Consider the following 18848-nt stretch of genomic DNA (forward strand, 5'->3'; position numbering starts at 1 on the left):
CCAGATGGTGAGATGGTGTCTAATTTAAAAATCCATCTGGCTTCTTTCTGTGCCAACATCCTTTTCCAATTTCCACCTCTAAATCCCACAAAAACTCTGTCAATGCCCTTTATGCTCAGTCCCTTAGGATCACAACCATGAAAGGCTCTAAAATGCCGTGGGATGGGCTTGAGTTTGTAGGGATCATCTTCAGTTTGGGCTCTCTCAATATCAAGTACGTGCTCCCGTACTCGCCTACGAAGCTCCCGTGTGGTCATCCCGATGTAAATGAGACCACACGGGCAAGTGGCATGATATACAACAGCTTTCGTTGTGCAAGTAATAGTGTGCGTAATCCGAAAAGTCCTATCATTCCTGGAATTAGTAAACTCCAGGGCATTGCACACATTCTTACAGGCTACACACTTCCCACAGCTAGTACAACCCCATTTGGGGCCCTTTGCTCCAAAAATGCGGTTCGGGCCAGGTCCTTTATGATAGCTGTGGACCAGCTGATCCCTAAGATTCAGTGACCGCCTAAAGGTGATGGCGGGATTTTTGGTGATACATTTAGCAATAACCTTATCCGTCATCAGTATTGGCCAGTGTTTAGTGATTGCATTTCTGACTTCATCACTTCTAGAATTAAAATCCAGAATACACCGTACCTGATCCATGTTCTTATCCAGTTTCTGTTTTTGTAGAAGTGTGTTTCTTCTACTATACTGTGCTCTTTGGTAGGAACGGCAGATAGACTTCTTCCCATATCCACGATCCTTGAATCGTTCATAAAGATCTGAGGCTTGTTTTTCAAATAGTTCGTCATTGGAGCAAATCCTCCTCGCACGTAGGAATTGGCCCGTAGGGATATTCCTAATGAGATGCTGTGGATGCTGGAGACACCATCTCACCATCTGGCCTTAATGATCATAACAGCTTCGCCCCCTTTCTACCTGTTTGAGTCAGTTGCCCCTTATTGTAACGGTCGTCTTGTTCTCATTGCTGTCTTTTGATTCTGGCTTTTTAGCTTGGTTTTATTTGTTTTTATGGTTCTTGTTATTTTTAATTCCTTTGTTTATTTTTGTTTCCCTTGAAGGATTTTTCAATACCGGGATATGTCATCTACAGTGGATCGTCAAGTACTGGACTTATGTGATATTCGTCGCTGTTGGCTCCTTTGAATCTACCCTCTGTCGTGCGGTTGTGTGTCCATGCACTGTTTGCACTATATGTGTTGTATATACTCTCTCTTACAAATAAATATATGTATTTATGTTTTCTTGCATATTATATTATATGGATATTATATGTGTCCATATATCTATATATATACTTTTGTGTTTTGTTGTATATGCCTTAATACTCTTCCTTTATAGGTTTTGTTCCCATCCTATTGCACTTACGCACTTTAATCACTTTACGCACTTTTTACGTTGCTTATTACGGCTCATGAGTAACCGCGGTTTTACTGTTGCGCATTGGTGTCTCGTTTGGGTCATGCGCATTTTAACCCAGCATGTAGTAGTTCTAAGGAGTCGCATTAACTGAACATAGGGCGCGCACCGGATATGACATCATCGGTTGTTTTACCCTATGATTTCTGCGCGACTGGGATGCTGTACTACGTGGGCATTTCCGGTCATGCGCAGTCTCGCCGATGGTGTGTAGTCACTAGGTGTCGCGTACTGTTGACTATGGAGGGCGCACCGGATATGACGTTGGCGTCCCATCTTTGTTGCTACTCGGTGGCCGCATTTCTGGGCGGTTGTGATAGTGGCATGTAATTACGCTATAGCGGCGACCAACTTCCGGTATCCTGGCGTCCCATGTGTACATGTGCGTTCTTTGCACAACAGGTATCTATTATCCATTTGATTAGGACGCTTGTCTCATTGGTTCATAGGGAATATATTACCATAGCTGGCCAGTACCCAACCACCCCTGGACGAAGCATTTCCTTGCGAAACGCGCGTCGGGTGTGGTGGGTCCCCAGGAGTGCTCCTTGGTAAATATGTTACAACATTGATTGTTTCTACATTTGTATTTTATGTCTTGTGCCTTTATGTGCATGGCTACACAGCTGTTAGACATGGTATTTGCGTTAAGTGTCACATTACACTTTCTGTGAGTTATTACTATATACCCTGTTCTGCTAAATTTGGAGTCATTACCTGGGGTTTCCCACCTACTGTTACCTGTGCCTGTGATTTTGTACCTGTTACTGATAGATTTGTCTTTTAGTATTATTAATAAAGATTATATTTTACTCTATTGGCCGTATGTGAAGATTCCTTTGGTGTTCTATTTGGTATATTGCTTCATGGCCCTGTGTATGGGATATACTTAGGTGTGTTTATCTCGTTGGTTACAGATTGTGACTATATCCTGGTTCAATATGGACTTTAGGAGTAGAGATGCTTCTTGGACGGTACATGCTTTGAACGTGTTTGGTGAGGGTAACTCACAGGCACAGGAACCAGTCCAAAAGACAGCTTTGAAGAAAACATTTAAGAACTTATTGAACCGTCGGACGCGTATCTGGTGGAACAAGACGACTTTGGAAAATTATATGTCTAGGAATCTAGTCCCTAGAGGACTTAGAGTTCAGATTTTTCCATCTTTTCCTGTTAATGATATATCCCTTAGAAACCGATGGGAAACTGCCTGTCATACGTGTTCTATGACTTTTATGACTATTCTTGTGGATATTAACAACAAATCCATTAATGAATTAGGATTGGAGATTGATGAAATTTACAGCAAATTACTAAAGGAATGTACACAAGAGGAATTTGACATTTTTAAAAAAGAGATGGATGGTCTCTGTGATGATTGGGAAAAGGAGATCTCCAATAAAAAAACTAGGAAATTTCAGCGAGATCTACAGGATAAAAAAGAAAACAAAATGTATAGGTGGAGTCATATGGATACATCAAATAAAGGAGGAGCTGCATCTGAGATGGCTAGTACTTCTAGTACCAGTGTGTCTGGGTTGTCATCTAATACTGAGGATCAGGGGTACATGCGTTTCAATCAAAGGAGGAAGGATGACCGCTTTCATGGATATAATACCAGGAGGAGACTTAATACCAACTCCGATGGTGGAATCGAGGAACCACAGAGGAAATCCATGAAGGTAATTAATCTGTCGGAGATGGTCTTATCTGAGGCCCATCTGGCAGTGTTGAGCAAGGGTCTGACGTTTGCTCCATCCTCTGCCCCTGATCGCTTCTCTATCCTTAAAGACTTGCAATTATTTGCACGTAGATTGTTCTTTAAGAGATTATATTTGCAGCAGTCTCAAAATGTTTTGTCCCCTACAGAAACCGAGGAAGAGATTCTCCAGGTTCTAGAAGAACTGGCCAATGAGTCTGGTACTCCCAGACAGTATCCGAAGTACCTTCTCCCCAAATCAAAAAACTTTCCTCAGATTAACACTGTTCCTGCTATCGATTTGTTTGTTCAGTTGGTGATGCAAGAGGTGGGTGAAATTCCTGAAACTATAAAAAGGGATAACCTCACGTCTAATGAGAGACATGCATTAAAGGAATTGAGAAACCTTGATGAGGTAATCATTAAGCCATCTGACAAGGGGGGCAACGTGGTGGTGTGGTCAGTCAAGGCTTATGAAAAGGAAATGATGAGGCAACTTAGGGACACCTCATGTTATAGTAAATTGACATTCAATCCCCTGTCTAAATTTAAGAGTGAACTGTTTGATCTATTGCAGGAGGCTGTACAAAAAGGTGTTTTGACGTCTAAACAGAGAGATGGGCTATGGAATGATGAGCCAACAGTGGCTAGTATCTATCTTCTACCAAAGATACACAAAGACCCGGTCACACCTCCAGGTAGGCCAATTGTGTCTGGGGTCAATAGCCTATCCGACCCAGTATCTAAACTGATTGACTTTTATTTAAAACCGCTGGTTGAGGTGTTGCCTTCCTTTCTTAAGGACACTACCGATGTCCTAAGGAAATTCGATGGTTTACAGTTGGAAGAAAATATGAGCCTGGTCACCTGCGATGTCGAATCGTTATACACCTCGATTCGACACCAGGATGGCCTTGAGGCTACTTCATTTTACCTCACCAACAGTGGACTGGATCAGGATTTATGTTTGTTCCTTTGTGAAGCCTTAGAATTTGTTCTCACACATAACTTTTTTGCCTATCGTGACTCGTTTTTTCTGCAATTACAAGGCACCGCGATGGGGGCGTCTTGTGCGCCCTCTTACGCAAATTTATTTTTAGGATTATGGGAGCGGGAAATCTTTCAGACTAACCCACATGCCCTAAGCCATAAGGTGGTTTCTTGGTGGAGGTACATTGATGATGTCATTATGATCTGGCAAGGGACACGAGAAGAGTTATGTACCTTCATCAATGTTTTGAATTGCAATACCAGGAACATCAAACTAACGTATAGATACGAAACTCGGAAAATAGACTTCTTGGACATATCCATTATGGTTGATGATGATGGTAATATTCACACCGATCTATTTCGAAAGAACACGTCCGTTAATGCTTTATTGCATGCTTCCTCACAGCATCCACAGCATCTCATTAGGAATATCCCTACGGGCCAATTCCTACGTGCGAGGAGGATTTGCTCCAATGACGAACTATTTGAAAAACAAGCCTCAGATCTTTATGAACGATTCAAGGATCGTGGATATGGGAAGAAGTCTATCTGCCGTTCCTACCAAAGAGCACAGTATAGTAGAAGAAACACACTTCTACAAAAACAGAAACTGGATAAGAACATGGATCAGGTACGGTGTATTCTGGATTTTAATTCTAGAAGTGATGAAGTCAGAAATGCAATCACTAAACACTGGCCAATACTGATGACGGATAAGGTTATTGCTAAATGTATCACCAAAAATCCCGCCATCACCTTTAGGCGGTCACTGAATCTTCGGGATCAGCTGGTCCACAGCTATCATAAAGGACCTGGCCCGAACCGCATTTTTGGAGCAAAGGGCCCCAAATGGGGTTGTACTAGCTGTGGGAAGTGTGTAGCCTGTAAGAATGTGTGCAATGCCCTGGAGTTTACTAATTCCAGGAATGATAGGACTTTTCGGATTACGCACACTATTACTTGCACAACGAAAGCTGTTGTATATCATGCCACTTGCCCGTGTGGTCTCATTTACATCGGGATGACCACACGGGAGCTTCGTAGGCGAGTACGGGAGCACGTACTTGATATTGAGAGAGCCCAAACTGAAGATGATCCCTACAAACTCAAGCCCATCCCACGGCATTTTAGAGCCTTTCATGGTTGTGATCCTAAGGGACTGAGCATAAAGGGCATTGACAGAGTTTTTGTGGGATTTAGAGGTGGAAATTGGAAAAGGATGTTGGCACAGAAAGAAGCCAGATGGATTTTTAAATTAGACACCATCTCACCATCTGGCCTTAATGATCATAACAGCTTCGCCCCCTTTCTACCTGTTTGAGTCAGTTGCCCCTTATTGTAACGGTCGTCTTGTTCTCATTGCTGTCTTTTGATTCTGGCTTTTTAGCTTGGTTTTATTTGTTTTTATGGTTCTTGTTATTTTTAATTCCTTTGTTTATTTTTGTTTCCCTTGAAGGATTTTTCAATACCGGGATATGTTATCTACAGTGGATCGTCAAGTACTGGACTTATGTGATATTCGTCGCTGTTGGCTCCTTTGAATCTACCCTCTGTCGTGCGGTTGTGTGTCCATGCACTGTTTGCACTATATGTGTTGTATATACTCTCTCTTACAAATAAATATATGTATTTATGTTTTCTTGCATATTATATTATATGGATATTATATGTGTCCATATATCTATATATATACTTTTGTGTTTTGTTGTATATGCCTTAATACTCTTCCTTTATAGGTTTTGTTCCCATCCTATTGCACTTACGCACTTTAATCACTTTACGCACTTTTTACGTTGCTTATTACGGCTCATGAGTAACCGCGGTTTTACTGTTGCGCATTGGTGTCTCGTTTGGGTCATGCGCATTTTAACCCAGCATGTAGTAGTTCTAAGGAGTCGCATTAACTGAACATAGGGCGCGCACCGGATATGACATCATCGGTTGTTTTACCCTATGATTTCTGCGCGACTGGGATGCTGTACTACGTGGGCATTTCCGGTCATGCGCAGTCTCGCCGATGGTGTGTAGTCACTAGGTGTCGCGTACTGTTGACTATGGAGGGCGCACCGGATATGACGTTGGCGTCCCATCTTTGTTGCTACTCGGTGGCCGCATTTCTGGGCGGTTGTGATAGTGGCATGTAATTACGCTATAGCGGCGACCAACTTCCGGTATCCTGGCGTCCCATGTGTACATGTGCGTTCTTTGCACAACAGGTATCTATTATCCATTTGATTAGGACGCTTGTCTCATTGGTTCATAGGGAATATATTACCATAGCTGGCCAGTACCCAACCACCCCTGGACGAAGCATTTCCTTGCGAAACGCGCGTCGGGTGTGGTGGGTCCCCAGGAGTGCTCCTTGGTAAATATGTTACAACATTGATTGTTTCTACATTTGTATTTTATGTCTTGTGCCTTTATGTGCATGGCTACACAGCTGTTAGACATGGTATTTGCGTTAAGTGTCACATTACACTTTCTGTGAGTTATTACTATATACCCTGTTCTGCTAAATTTGGAGTCATTACCTGGGGTTTCCCACCTACTGTTACCTGTGCCTGTGATTTTGTACCTGTTACTGATAGATTTGTCTTTTAGTATTATTAATAAAGATTATATTTTACTCTATTGGCCGTATGTGAAGATTCCTTTGGTGTTCTATTTGGTATATTGCTTCATGGCCCTGTGTATGGGATATACTTAGGTGTGTTTATCTATCAGTGAGACACATATATACATACATACATTTCATCCAGCGAGATAGCAAAAGCCGGCAATTGAATTACCGGCTTTTAAGCTATCTCCTTCCTATACCCGACATGATATGAGACATGGTTTACAAACAGTAAACCATGTCATATCCCCATTTTCTTTGCACAATCCACACTACTAATGTTAGTAGTGTGTATGTGAAAAATCTGGGCTGTCTAGCTATTAAAGGGTTAAATGGCAGGAAAAATTGGCGTGGGCTCCCGCGCAATTTTCTCCGCCAGAGTAGTAAAGCCAGTGACTGAGGGCAGATATTAATAGCCTAGAGAGGGTCCATGGTTATTGCCCCCCCCCCCCCCCCCCCGGCTAAAAACATCTGCCCCCAGCCACCCCAAAAAAGGCACATCTGGAAGATGCGCCTATTCTGGCACTTGGCCACTCTCTTCCCATTCCCGTGTAGCGGTGGGATATGGGGTAATGAAGGGTTAATGTCACCTTGCTATTGTAAGGTGACATTAAGCCAGATTAATAATGGAGAGGCGTCAATTATGACACCTATCCATTATTAATCCAATAGCATGAAATGGTTAAAAAAAAACACACACAATATTGCAAAGTATTTTAATGAAATAAACACACAGGTTGTTGTAATATTTTATTCTACTCTCAATCCACCTGAACACCCTCGACCTGTAACAAATTAAAGGGACTCTGTCACCTGAATTTGGCGGGACTGGTTTTGGGTCATATGGGCGGAGTTTTCAGGTGTTTAATTCACCCTTTCCTTACCCGCTGGCTGCATGCTGGCTGCAATATTGGATTGACGTTCATTCTCTGTCCTCCATAGTATACGCCTGCACAAGGCAAGATTGCTTTGCACAGGCGTATACTACGGAGGACAGAAAATGAACTTCAATCCAATATTGCAGCCAGCATGCAGCCAGCGGGTAAGGAAAGGGTGAATTAAACACCTGAAAACTCCACCCATATGACCCAAAACCAGTCCCGCCAAATTCAGGTGACAGAGTCCCTTTAAAAATAATAAACCAACAATATCTCATACCTTCCGTCTATATGTCCCACGATGTAAATCCATCTGAAGGGGTTAAATTATTTTACAGGCAGGAGCTCTGCTATAATGCAGCTGTGCTGGTGCCTGTAAAACCCCGGGGAATGAATGGAATGTAGGTCAATGACCTGTAGTTACCTTCAGTCGCGGTGATGTGCCCTCTGCTGGATGTCCTCATATGAACTCGTAAAGTAAGCTGCGGAGACACCATCACGTGTTTCTCGACGCAAGCAATGAATAGCCAGGCCTTTCCCCGGGAAGGAACAACCACGGGAAGGGCAGCATCCAATAAAGGAAAACCACCTATGCCAAGCATGGTATCCATCCACAGACAGCTGTTTCGGGGTTTTTGCCCCTTATCAGTGTGGAGTAGGAAACTGGCTATTAGGAGCAGTGCCTAGTAAAAGGCTGTGAAGGTACAGATGAATGACCTCGGGGAGACCAAAACATCCAACACCGCGGAGACGCGGAGTCTGTGTTTTCACATGGCCGATTCATGTACATGTGCTGCTGTGGTCTTTTTTTATCTCTGTGTTTCAGTTTGCAGCTTGCACGTGTTCACATTGGAAGTGCTGATTTGTTGATATATATATACACACATATATATATATACACCGCACTGAATTGCCGGCTTTTCTCTCTAACACCGCTGCGTATTTCTCGCAAGTCACACTGCTGGTCCGTGTGTAATCCGTATTTTTCTCGCCCCCATAGACATTCATTGGCGTATTTTTTGCGCAATACGGTGACAAACGCAGCATGCTGCGATTTTCTACGGCCGTAGAAGACCGTATAATACGGATCAGTAAAATACGGCTGATAGGAGCTGGAGCATAGAGAAGCATTGTACCGTATGCAATCCGTATTTTCAGCCCCTCTCTTACGTCCATAAAACACGGTAGTGTGACGCCGGCCTAATGCTGATTATTTTATTTGAATGCAATCCACATATTGGACAGTGTGGTACCTCTGTCATTCGCCTGATCTATCTGTGGGCTACAAATTTGGGCATTTCAGACCTCCATTCCATTGTATTGGCTGCCTGTAACCCTCGTTATATTCAGTATTTTGTGTAAAAAATACAGGCCACATATTGAACAGTGTATACATAGAATATATATATATATATATATATATATAGATATATATATATGATACTTGATGGTGGCCCGATTCTAACTCATCGGTTATTCTAGAACATGCGTACTATATTGCGCAGCCCGTGTACTATATAAAGATATAGATTGAGCAGGCACCATCCAACTCAAATAAGAGGGGGGGAGAGGGTAAACTGCACCTAAAGACCCGGGATCTTACCACCCCACCATCAGACAGGGTCACCTTAGTAGATGAAAAGGCAGACTAACGCAATGTGAGACCAATCGGGTCTTTAGGTGCAGTTTACTCTGTGATACTTACTTAGGTCTTTTACACTCTTGTAGAGACTAGGACATCTCCATCAACTTGCATGAGCATTTGCCTCATAAGCCTGCATGCTATATGTACATCTAATAGGATATTGTATTATTGAATCTATACATTGATGTGCTTGCTATGTGTACAGCTAGTATGATATTGAGACACTATCTGTTGGAATTTCTTATAGTTGATGGAAGACCCAGCATGCTTATATATTTTTACCCGCACCATTTTTCATGTGGTCACACCCTGAGAATGGTATTTATAAAGGTGGTATAGACTATGCAATGTTCTTTTGAGTATTTAACTCATACTGTATGGACCCTTATCTCCAGCTGTTGTTTATGAGAGTTTTTCATTGTTTTTAAATTCCAGTTTTCTTTGTGTGGTGTTGTATAGAATAATAAAAATTTGTTATACTTTTGTACCTGTATTATTGGTGTGGTGATCCCATTTGTATGATGTTGGTTCTTTTCTTCATGAAGTGCCAGCGCAGTATAGTCCACCGCCCGCGCAGTATAGTCCACCGCCCGCGCAGTATAGTCCACCGCCCGCGCAGTATAGTCCACAGGTTTGGGTGTGTTTTGGAGTGGGTGTGCTAGGTTCAGGCTTAGAAGCCTGTGCAAAGCATCATGGAACTTGTAGTATTAGAGCACAATAACTCAGGAGAAAGGAAGTTGTCGATTAACCCCATGAGAGCTGGATCCAGCCTGGATCCAGCCTGGGAGCTTTCTAGGTAATTTCCCACGATCTATGAACAGCCAGCAGAGGGCGCCTCACCGCAAATGAAGCTAAATATAGCTCATTGATCTATATTTAGACTCATTCCCCGGGGTTTTGCAGCGAGGAGCAGCCTGCATTAGCAAAGCTCCTTGCTGCAAACTGTTTTAACCCCTTCAGAAGGATTTACATCGTTGGACGTTACAGATCTGCGGAGGGTAAGTATATTGTTGGTTTATTATGTTTTTTCTTTCACAGAACGAGGGTCTTTAGTGACTGGATTGGGCGTAGAATAAAATACTCCAACAACCATTGTTTTTATTTCATTAAAATAATTTTAAATAATGTGTTTGTGTTTTATTTAACCCTTTCATTCAATTGGATTAATAATGGATAGGTGTCATAATTGACGCCTCTCCATTATTAATTAGGCTTAATGTCACCTTACAATAGCAAGGTGGCATTAACCCTTCATTACCCCATATCCCACCGCTACACGGGAATGGGAAGAGAGTGGCCAAGTGCCAGAATAGGCGCATCTTCCAGATGTGCCTTTTCTGGGGTGGCTGGGGGCAGATATTTTTAGCCAGGGGGGGGCCAATAACCATGGACCCTCTCCAGGCTATTAATATCTGCCCTCAGTCACTGGCGGAGAAAATTGCGCGGGAGCCCACGCCAATTTTTTCCGCCATTTAACCCTTTATTTTAAGAGCTAGAACGGCCAAATTTAGCAGATACACACTACTGACATTAGTAGTGTGGAATCTGCAAAAAAAAAGGAGAGAAGACATGGTTTACTGTATGTAAACCATGTCTCAAATCATGTCGGGTTTTAGGAAGGAGAAAGAAAAAGCCGGTAATTTAATTACCGGCTTTCAAGCTGTATAGCGCTGGAATAAATATTAATATATATACATATATGTGTCTCACTGATATATATATATATATATATACATACCTATTCTATGTGTACACATTTATTCTACCTATTCTACTGTAAGCTGTCAGTGTGATTTTACTGTACACCGCACTGAATTGCCGGCTTTTCTCTCTAACACCGCTGCGTATTTCTCGCAAGTTACACTGCTTGTCCGTGTGTAATCCGTATTTTTCACGCTTCCATAGACTTTCATTGGCGTATTTCTTGCGCAGTACGGTGACAAACGCAGCATGCTGCGATTTTGTACGGCCGTAGAAAGCCGTATAATACTGATCAGTAAAATACGGCAGATAGGAGCAGGGGCATAGAGAATAATTGTGCCGTATTTTTTGCGAGTTTTACGGACGTAGTTTCTGCGCTCTTACGTCCGTAAAACTCGCAAGTGTGAAGCCGGCCTTAAGCATATACATAAAGTGCAGCACAGATTCATCTCAACTAAAAGCTGAGACCCTCAGATCAGGAACAGAACAGACATTTATTGGACATTTCATAACTTTCCCTAATTCTTAAAGGGAACCAGTCACCCCCAAATTGATGGTGAGGTAAGCCCACCGGCATCAGGGGCTTATCTACAGCATTCTGGAATGCTGTAGATAAGCTGCCGATGTTACCTTAAAGAGGAGAAAAAGAGGTTAGATTACACTCACCCAGGGGCGGTCCTGCTCCGATGGGTGTCTCAGGTCCGCTATGGCGCCTCCCATCTTCATTCCATGGCATCCTCTTCTGGTCTTCACGCCGCGGCTGCGGAGCAGGCGTACTTTGTCTGCCCTGTTGAGGGCAGAGCAAAGTACTGCAGTGCGCAGGCGCCGGAAAGTTCAGAGAGGCCCAGCACCTGCGCACTGCAGTACTTTGCTCTGCCCTCAACAGGGCAGACAAAGTACGCCTGCGCCGGAGCCGCGGCGTGAAGACCAGAAGAGGACGTCATGGAATGAAGACAGGAGGCGCCGGAGCGGACCTGAGACACCCATTGGACCGGGACCGCCCCTGGGTGAGTATAATCTAACCTCTTTTTCTCCTCTTTCAGGTAACATCGGGGGCTTATCTACAGCATTACAGAATGCTGTAGATAAGCCCCTGATGACGGTGAGCTTATCTCACCATCGATTTTGGGGGTGACAGGTTCCCTTTAAGAAAATTTTTTTTACAGCACATCCTGTATTGTACTGTACCCACTGTATTATAAAGTTTAGGAGTCTGTTCTTTTTATATCGACTCCGTTCAAACTGTTAACCAATATTAAATGGTCCTGCTCTGCCAGCATCTACCAAGGCCAGCTGACCCATAGAAAGGTTTTACTTTAGAGGTAGGACCACCCTGAGTGGAAACTCCTTGTTGCGGTGGGATGGCCTATACTTTTAATCAAAACAGTGTCAATTATGTACCCTGTTGTTATCTACATCATGTACAATTACTATTTACTTACTGAAGGTTATTTGTTCATTTTGATTTTATTTTAGGATCTATCAATACTATATGTTGAACTTTATTACTTCTTAATTAAAACTCCTTTGTGATTTTTATTTTATTTATTCTGTATAGTTTTTTCAAGCTCACCATACTTTTAATTTTTTATTACTACATTATTTTAAGGCATCATTACCCATTAGAACAACTAAGAGACAGGCGTGGCATAATACAACAGTCAACCAAAGTAAATGTTGAAACTCCTTTATTCCCCCTGACAGTCATATACACCTCATAGACACCTTGATCAGTACTGACACAACTAGCTGGTTAAATAACTAGGACTGCAGCTTTCTCTGGCTTTGCTGTGAAAGTGTTTTACACGAACTGCCTACTGCCCCTTACAACACAGGGCAGGAATAGATTAACGACAATTTAAGTTTATTAATTCTATTATGGTCGTTCTAGAAGAAAATGGTAAATAACATACAAGAACAGGCAACCATTTTTCAGATACGGAAGAACAACCTTCTCTATGAGGCTATAAGCAGTTACTATTCTAGTGAAGGGTCAGGAGAGTCGCACCTACATGAGATATTAGTCACAGCACAGGGACGAGTGATGAGGTTAATATTACATATCTAAGTTCAATGCTCGGCTGATCCTTCATGTGTTCTGTATGCGGCGAGTGGAGGAAGCCACCTATGGCAGAGGCTAATCTAACTGGAGATCAAAGATCGTCCTGTGAACTCATACTGCTTCACCATTGTTACCTGACACCAATCGAGAAGACGCCATACACATCAGATGGTGCAGGTTCTGTCTAATTTACTGAAGTAATTTGGCTCCACTCACTCGCATCAGAGGTGAGGGGAGTCGGTAATGTCACGTTTATAGATATCTGCCAATTAGCTTGTGTGAGCAGAAGGTGTTGTTCACCTTTCCTATTCATTAGACTGACAGCTCTCACACTGACAGCCCTACCCCTAAGTGTGTGAACAATCTAGGTCCACAGGGTGAGGAATGAAGGTAGGGACATAACTCTAAGGCCAGTGTCACACTTGCAAGTGCCATGCGAGAAACTCACGCGAGTCTCTCGCATCAATACCTGGCACTGCCACCAGCAATCAGGACCGGAGCATGCAGCTGTATAGAAATACATGCAGCCGCACACTCCGGTCCGAGCACCGGCAGCAGTGTTGGGTATTGTTGGGTATTAATGCCCGAGTTTCTCACATGGCACTCGCAAGTGTGACCCCGGCCTAAGACTAGTCATCCAAGCTACACTGGCCATGCTGCAGTTTTAAAGGGAACCTGTCACCCCTCCCAACATTTGTAACTAAAAGAGCCATCTTGTGCAGCATTAATGCTGCATTCTGACAAGGTGGCTCTTTTAGTTCTTGTTCCTACCACTGCTGAAAGAATCGTTTATCAGGTTTGTCCCTCATACCTTGAAATCGTCCGGGGGGCAGGTCTTTCCCCTCTAACACAGACGCACCACAGCCGTCAGTTACTTCCTCATGTTTACAGGGCGCCGCCTCCTCAGCGTTATTGAATTTTCCCGGCACCTGCGCGGTGACCTTAGGCCTTGGGCACGCGCAGTTAGCGCTGCCCATCTACTGACATCACTTGATGTCTATCTTATTGCGCCTGCGTGGACGCGTGGCCCAAGATCCCGCCCCGCAGTCTCTTCTGATTTATTCACACTGCCGGGCTGGGAATCTTTGGCATGCACAGTACTTATATGCGGCTCTCCCTCCGCCTTCCTCCTACTGTGCAGCGTCATAAGAATCTGTCGATTCCTATGACGCTGCACAGTAGGAAAGAGGCGGAGGAAGATGAGGGAGAGCCGCAGAGAACTATTGCGCCAACCCAAGATTCTCAGCCCCGCAGTGTGAATAATTCAGAAGAGACTGCGGGGCGGGATCCTGAGCCACGCGTCCACGCAGGCGCAATAAGAAAGAGATCAAGTGATGTCAGTGGACGGGCAGCGCTAACTGCGCATGCCCAAGGCCTAAGATCACAGCGCAGGGACAATTCAATAACGCTGAGGAGGCGGCGCCCTGTAAACATGAGGAAGTAACCGACGGCTGTGATGAGTCTGTTAGGGGGGAAAGACCTGCCCCTGGACGATTTCAAGGTATGAGGGACAAATTTGATAAACGATTATTTCAGCAGTGGCAGGAACAAGAACTAAAAGAGCCACCTTGTCAGAAAGCAGCATCAGTGCTGCACAAGATGGCTCTTTTAGTTACAAACGCGGGGGGGCGGGGTGACAGGTTCCCTTTAAGCTATGTCTACACCCATGATTTTGTAGTATTTTTTTCTGCAGCCAAAACCTGCTATCTCTAAAACGCAGGTTTTTGTTGCAGCTCTGCAGCATATACGTTTGCTGTGGATTACATGTGCGATTTGTCTACAGAACATGTTTAATGAAGTTCGTTTTATTCACCAAAAACGCAAAATGCTGGTGTGTTTTTTTGCACTGTCTTTGCTTTCTATGGGTGCAACAATGCTGGAAGAATAGACAGAAAATAACCAGTGCAGCTCATGCAGTTTAGGCGCTCCCATTACAGGCAGGTAAAGTGATATTGTTATGTCACAAGAGAACTGCAGACCACTCACAGCAGCACTTAGTGCAGGCTCTGATGGCGGCATCTATGTGGCTAAACAGCAGCTGTCAATCGCTGACAGCAGCATTTAAAGGGAACCTGTCACCAGTTTTTTCCAACATAACCTACGGACACCACGTTTAAAGCCCCATGTGACAGCATTCTATAATGCTGCATATATGACTCCAATTCGCAACCCTTCTATATATATATATATATATATATATATATATATATATATATATATATATATATATATATATATATATATATATATATATATATAACTAGATTGTGGCCCGATTCTAACGCATCGGGTATTCTAGAATATGCATGTCCCCGTAGTATATGGACAATGATGATTCCAGAATTCACGGCAGACTGTGCCCGTCGCTGATTGGTCGAGGCAACCTTTATGACATCGTCGTCGCCATGGCAACCATTATGACATCTACGTCGATACTGTGCCCGTCGCTGATTGGTCGAGGCGAATTCGCGGCAGACTGTGCCCGTCGCTGATTGGTCGAGGCAACCTTTATGACATCATCGTCACCATGGCAACCATTATGACATCTACGTCGATACTGTGCCCGTCGCTGATTGGTCGAGGCGAATTCGCGGCAGACTGTGCCCGTCGCTGATTGGTCGAGGCAACCTTTATGACATCGTCGTCGCCATGGCAACCATTATGACATCTACGTCGATACTGTGCCCGTCGCTGATTGGTCGAGGCGAATTCGCGGCAGACTGTGCCCGTCGCTGATTGGTCGAGGCAACCTTTATGACATCATCGTCACCATGCTGTGCCCGTCGCTGATTGGTCGAGGCCTGGCGGGCTCAACCAATCAGAGACGCGGGATTTCCAGGATAGACAGAGAGAAAAACCCTTAGACAATTATATATATAGATTGTCTAAGGGTCACTTCCGTCTGTCTGTCACGGATATTCATTGGTCGCGGCCTCTGTGTCATGGAATCCAAGTCGCTGATTGGTCTCGCCAGCTGCCTGTCATGGCTGCTGCGACCAATCAGCGACGGGCACAGTCCGATTAGTCCCTCCCCTACTCCCCTGCAGTCACAGTGCCCGCCGCCCGCTCCATACTCCCCGCAGTCAGTGTCACCGGCGCTCCGCTCCATACTCCCCTCCGGTCACCGCTCACACAGGGTTAATGCCAGCGGTAACGGACCGCGTTATGCCGCGGGTAACGCACTCCGGAACCGTGGCTATTAACCCCGTGTGACCAAGATTTTACTATTGATGCTGCCTATGCAGCATCAATAGTAAAAAGATGTAATGTTAAAAATAATTTTAAAAAACATAAAACCTGCTATTCTCACCTTCCGTCGTCGAACGATGCGCTCGCGCCGGCCGCCATCTTCCGTTCCCAGAGATGCATTGCTAACTTACCAAGAAGACTTAGCGGTCTCGAGAGACCGCTAAGTCATCTGGGTAATTTCGCAATGCATCCTGGGAATGGAAGATGGCAGCCGCATCACACAGCTTCGCTGGATCCCAGGGGTGAGTATATAACTATTTTTTATTTTAATTATTTTTTTTTAACAGGGATATGGTGCCCACACTGCTAAATACTGCGTGGGCTGTGTTATATACTTACATGGGCTGGGCAATATACTACGTGGACATGCATATTCTAGAATACCCGATGCGTTAGAATCGGGCCATCATCTAGTATATTATACTTACCTGGGACGCATCATGCACATGAAACACAGGAGTACAGCATCACAAGAAGAGAGGAGGCACTGGACCAGGACCAGGACCAGGACCAAGACCAGTGAGGTCCATCGTACCGGACCGTCCCGTAGCAGAATAGTGAATTGGAGTCCTATGTGCAGCATTATAGAATGACTTAAAATGTAAAAAAAAAAATAATATATACACTTTAAGGCTATGTGCCCACGTTGCGGATTAGCCTAAGGAATTTTTTTGTGCGGATTCTGCATCTCTTGGCAGAAAACGCAGGTGCGGATTTACTGCGTTTTTTTACCCCTGCGGTTTTGGAATGGGTACAAAAACACTGCAGATCTGCAAAAAAGAAGTGACATGCTCCTTCTTTTAATCCGCAGTGTTTCCACACAGAATTTTCCGCACCATTAGCACAGCATTTTTTTTACCATTGATTTACATTGTACTGTAAATCACTTGCAGATTTTTACATTCTAAATGTTAGAACAGCAGTAACGTTTAAAGAAAATAAAGTCTCCTCCGCTATTTGCCCACTTTGATTTTTTTTTCTACATTTTTCAGCAAATTCTAAGGCTATGTGCACACGCTGCGGATTTTACGCTGCGGATTCGCAGCAGTTTTCCATGCGTTGTACAGTACCATGTAAACCTATGGAAAACAAAATCCGCAGTGTATATGCTGGGGAAAATACCACGCGGAAACGTAGCGTTGCTTATTCTGCAGCATGTCAATTCTTTGTGCGGATTCCGCAGCAGTTTACACCTGCTCCATAATAGGAATCCGCAGGTGTAAAACCGCAGGTGGAATCTGCACAAAAAAAAACATGAAAAAATGAGGTAATTCCGCAGTGCGGATTTCCTGCGGATTTCCCAAAATCAGTGCGGAAAAATCAGCACACCTTTCCGCAACGTGTGAACGTAGCCTAAAAGGTAAAATGAAAACAAGCCCTTGCGTGACCACGCGATAACCGTGAATAATTACATGTGGTCTTGAAAGAAGGTAAATGAAAGCGCAAAAGTAAAAATGGACTCTGACAGGAGGGTGCGAAAAGATAAAAACCATGACAGTAGGTTCACATTGCGTTAGTGTAACCCGTTTAGCGCTAGCGGGTTGCGCTAACGCAATGTTTTTAATGGGGCTGCGTCCCGGGGTCGCGGTACGTCCCCGCTCTCGCAGATCCCCGATCTGCGAGAGCGGGGAACGGACCGCGGGCGCGCCTCGGACGCTGCAAGCAGCGTCCGCGGCGCGCCAGGAAACACCGGCGCGTCGCATAGCGCGTGCCGAACATGGCACGCGCTAGTGCTGCGCGTTCCCATTGCTGTGAATGGGCGCGCTAACGGAAGTGTTGCACGGCGTTAATTTCACCGTGCAACGCTGTCCGTTAGCGCTTTCCCATTAATGCAATGTGAACCCAGCCCCCCAACCTGCTACACAGCACATACAGGGGGTATCAATAAACTTTATTTATAAACACAGAAGATAGAGCACATGTCCCGCACACTGTGGACACAACATGTGGCAGTGCAGCTGGGACATGTAGTGCCACACTAGGGTATGAGAACATGCAGCTTTCCGCCTACTTGCTCCAGCATGTAACGAGACGGGGAGATGCACGACCCGTCACTTCTATCACTGTGTGATTATCACATTGCTCCTCTATGAAATAACAGCTAATAACTAATTAATAAGTGTGTAACAGCGCTCCTCACTCACCTGCGGTACTGCTGGGTGTGCCCGGAGAGCTGGGTGTGCCGCCGTCCGTACAGTTCAGAGTACTAATGAGGAGAACAGCGCCACAGGCCGCTCTACCAGCGTAGCGACTGCAGGAAGTAGTCACGTGATCACACAGGGCGGCTGCACGCTGACGTCATGGTCATGTGACTGCTGAGGAGGAGTCGGGCTGGACCTGGTGGTTGGCGCTGCTGTCAGTATATGATCAGTTCTGGAGCTTGTCAGCTGTGTACAGTGTGTGGCGGTGTACAAGTGCGCCCTGTCACTGCAGGGTCTTCAGGAACTGCCCCTCACCTTACTACGCATGTCGTTTGACACCTGTTTCCTTTAGGGTAGGTGCACACGGTCAGCAATTGGCAGCATTTTGGAGGCAACACATGTCCGCTGCGTCCAAAGGGTAGCCGTTTAT

General features: G+C 44.6%; 1 protein-coding gene across 3 annotated transcripts in view; it reads right to left on the reverse strand.

Moving 5' to 3' along the window:
• LOC138642549 (serpin B6-like) overlaps positions 1 to 18555 on the reverse strand; it is a 90072-nt gene extending 71517 nt beyond the window's left edge. For 2 of the 3 annotated variants that reach the window (XM_069730766.1, XM_069730767.1), the window contains exon 1: positions 18422 to 18551. The gene's annotated coding sequence lies outside the window, so the exon portion shown is untranslated. Of the gene's footprint in view, positions 1 to 18421 lie in introns of all 3 variants that reach the window. The other variant, XM_069730765.1, reaches the window with a different exon arrangement.
• Positions 18556 to 18848: the final 293 nt, after the last annotated feature.

The sequence above is a fragment of the Ranitomeya imitator genome, chromosome 6 (assembly GCF_032444005.1).
Source record: "Ranitomeya imitator isolate aRanImi1 chromosome 6, aRanImi1.pri, whole genome shotgun sequence".
Classification (NCBI taxonomy): Eukaryota; Metazoa; Chordata; class Amphibia; order Anura; family Dendrobatidae; genus Ranitomeya; species Ranitomeya imitator.